This window comes from Cyprinodon variegatus, unplaced genomic scaffold (assembly GCF_000732505.1).
Source record: "Cyprinodon variegatus isolate N-32 unplaced genomic scaffold, C_variegatus-1.0 Scaffold142, whole genome shotgun sequence".
Lineage (NCBI taxonomy): Eukaryota > Metazoa > Chordata > Actinopteri > Cyprinodontiformes > Cyprinodontidae > Cyprinodon > Cyprinodon variegatus.
This window is the reverse complement of record NW_015150595.1, coordinates 668,602-672,344: the sequence shown is the minus strand read 5'-3', so window position 1 is coordinate 672,344 and position 3,743 is coordinate 668,602.

Genomic DNA, 3,743 nt, shown 5'->3' with positions numbered 1-3,743 from the left:
CACCTTCTGACATTTCAGGACATTAACCCAGTTTGAGCAGAAAAAAGCTATTGCTGGTGAAATGGGTTCATTAATGTTCTGCTGACTCAGGTTTGGTTAAGATCTGATGGAACCAATTTCTGCTTCAACTGGAAACCATAAAGCAATAATTTATGGTAAAAGAGAAACATGTTTCAAGACTCAGGAAATAGGACCCAGAAGTAAGGCAGAAATAACTGGTTAGTATAAAGTTAAACCCTTTGTTGACTACTTTGGATTGCGCGGCTCGTCAGCTGGGACTGGCTTGCTGCATTCTTTGTTGTCAAGTTGGTTTGAGGTTTGACAGGACCCAAATGCAGAGACTGAAGCCAAGGGGGTTTCTTGCCAGATTTAATTAACCAAAAAGGGTAACAGAAGCAAAAATCCAAAAATATACAGCCACAAAATCCAAAAATACTGAATACCAAGAATACTCACAACAAGGGGGCAAAGAAATGACGACAAATCAGCAACATTAACTGAGCAGGAGGTGTATATAGGGGAGAGAGAAACAAAGAGCAGGCTAAACAGCAGATTGGGAGCAGGTGTGTCTAGAAGGGGTCTAGAAAGGAGCTAGGGAAAAGAAGACCAACACAAGAGGGAAACAAAGGGCAAACTAGAAATACCTTAGAACTAAAAAACATCTAGAAAACAGCACAGATAATGAATTAAAAAAATAAAGCCAGAAAAAAAAGAAAAACATGGATCAAAATAAAATTGAAAACTCAAACAGAACCAAAACTGTGACTGTAGAGACAGACACTCAGGTTAGGGAACACTAGACTCAGATGGGGAACAATAACGAGCATGTGAGTCACTAACCTCGTTTTTAGTTCTGTCCATGTCCAGAGGAAGCACTGGGAACCAGTCAGATGCCTTTCACACAGCTAGCGGCGGGAGCTACCTAGAAACTTACAGAAGTGACTGAGGCAGAGCCGACTGATAAGCGGAAGCCAGCAGACACACAAGAGTTCAATGGCAGAATCAAGAGCAAGTGATGAGGCAGATGTCCAAACCAGAAGATCAAAGAGAGGTACCAAAGGGAAAATCCAAGACTGGAGTCAGGGAACACATCCAAGGTCGTTAAAAGGCAGAGTCCAAACAGCAGTGGGAACACAGGAACAGACCAGAACAGGGGCAAGCCAAAACTCAAGAATCCAGAGGCAGAAACAAGTCAGAATCAGGCAGTCAAAACACAACAAGGTTCGCTAGAAAACTCTGCTCGAATAATCTGGTACTGATGGCTGGAAACAGGGAGCATAAATAGGAGCTGGAACAGGTGGATCAGATGAGGGCAGGTTAAAACGGGAGTGAACTAAAAATCCAGTTATCAGTGCCAAGAACTTGACAGACAACCAAAGGTGCTGCTTATGGAAGGCCTTAATCCGATCCTTATCCAAAATCAGCTCAACAGAAACCCAGAACCTCTCCTCAGGACCAGATCCCCCTGCCCTTCCTCCTGGACTTCAGAAAGAGGTTGACCGAGTAGGCAGGGTCCCCATCGATGAATCAGGTGGGTGGAGGTGACCTTGAGGTGGGCACAAATCTAAAGTTTACCACAGGCTTGACCAGTGGAAAATGAAATGTGGGTAGTACCTTCATTGTACGAGGAAGCTGGAGGCGGAAGGCCACTGGGCTCACCACTTTAGCGATAGGAAATGGCCCCATAAAGCGAGGAGCCAGCTTCCTACTATCCACCCTAAGAGGCAGATCTTGGGTGGATAGCCAAACCCTCTGACCCTCCTGGTAAACGTGTGCTGGAAATGGCCTTTCTAGCCCTTCTCCAGGCTCGCTGGCACCTGCGGGAAGATAAACGGGTTGATGTAACTTTGGAGTTTCTATCCTGAATGGTGAACACTTGTGGCTGAAAAGCGAACACAACAAAAAACAGAGAGAGCGCAGTGGTGCTAGAGGGAGCAGAATTGATATCACGAATCCTCGTCTCAACCTCCTGGTTGGCCCTCTCTGTCTGACTGTTTGGGGGTGAAAACCTGATGACAAACTGACAGAGATCCCCAACAGAGAACCGAACTGCTTTCAAAACTGAGAAACGAACTGAGGGAACAATGTCTGTGGGGAGACTAGGCGGGCAAAAAACCTCACGAGTGTGGGTCTCCCCCATCTCCTTTGCAGATGGGAGTTCAGGCAGCAGAACTAAATGAACCATCTTGGAGAACCTGTCAATAATGGTGAGAATAACAGTATGACCTTCGGAGTGTGGTAACTCGGTAATTTCATTAATTTAACCCTCTCCAGGCAGATGTTGCAGATTTGCAACAGCTAAATATTACTTAGTATTTATTAGTAAATATTACTCCACATCCATATTTTAAGAGCTTTTGTTACTCAGAAGTACAACAGAAGGACTTTTTTGTGCATTTGCAACAAACAGTTTCTCTCCAGCTCACCTGATGGCACTGCTGACTCACTTTTAACATGGCTGAGTCCTTGGTGTCACTGAAACAGATTTTCTAAGCACCAATTTCATGTAAGTATCACTACCAATTTCCATTATTTTGAAATCAATATTACATAAGATGAATCATGAATGTGCATAGATATGACAAATGCCAATTTGTAGACTTTATCTCCTCTGGGTTTTTAACCAGAGGCATCTCGATTTCAATGTTGTGGATTCGCAACGTGTGCCCAAACAGGTACCAATGGATGCTACATGCTTTATCTACTAGTTAGCCTATATTTTGAGCAACAGTTTAACAGAAACGGCCTTCTCAAGAGGTTTTGAGATGTCGGTAGAGATAAAGTTTGAGAAAACGTTGTCTCTAATTTTGTGAGAGAATTTCTTTTTTTTTTTTTTGTTTTGTTCATTTTTTGTTTATGACATTCAAATAAAGTTAACATTCATATCAGATTCAGTCTTCAGTGTTAATTTACCACTCTGGGCCACTCTTGCAAATCTGCAACATTCCAGAATTCATTGCATGTGAAGGTCTCTCTCAATAAAAAGTCTGATTGTATATTACTACCTCATATGATTATTTTCTCCAAATATCAGATTTTTCCTGCAACTAGAACTTAATTTGAGCCTGAAAGTGTTTAATTGTTAATGAACATTTAAATTTGATCTCATTTGTAGATTGAAAATCTTTGGGTGGATTGTCACACACTTTCACACAGTTCATTTTTATATGTCTAAAAGTTTATGTTAAATACTGTGCCACAGGTCTTTAATGTGTCATCTTTGAGTTTTTTTTGGCTCAAATGCTTCCAAAGTTGTTTAAAGGGAGGGACTCTCTTCTCTCCATCCCTGTACTGATCCATGCTGCTGAATTCACATCCACATCAGCTTACACACACTTTCTAGCTTTATCTGCAGAAGGAACCCAAATCAGGAGTTCAGTTAACCAGGAGGAGCTCGGAGTGTAGTCGTTGCTCTTCCGATCGAAAGGAGCCAGCTGAGGTATCTCGGGCATCTGTTCCGGATGCTTCCTGGTCCCCTCCCTTGGGAGGTGTTGCAGACATGTCCCATTGGGAGGAGGCCTAGTGGAAGGCCCAGAACACGCTGGAGGGACTATGTCTCTGAGCTGGAGGAGGTGTGTGTGGATTGGGAAGTCTGGGCATCTTTGCTTAGACTGCTGCCTCCATGACCTGGTCCCGGATAAAGCGGAAGAAAATGGATGGATGGATGGATGGATGGATGGATGGATGGATGGATGGATGGATGGATGGATGGATGGATGGATGGATGGATGGATGGATGGATG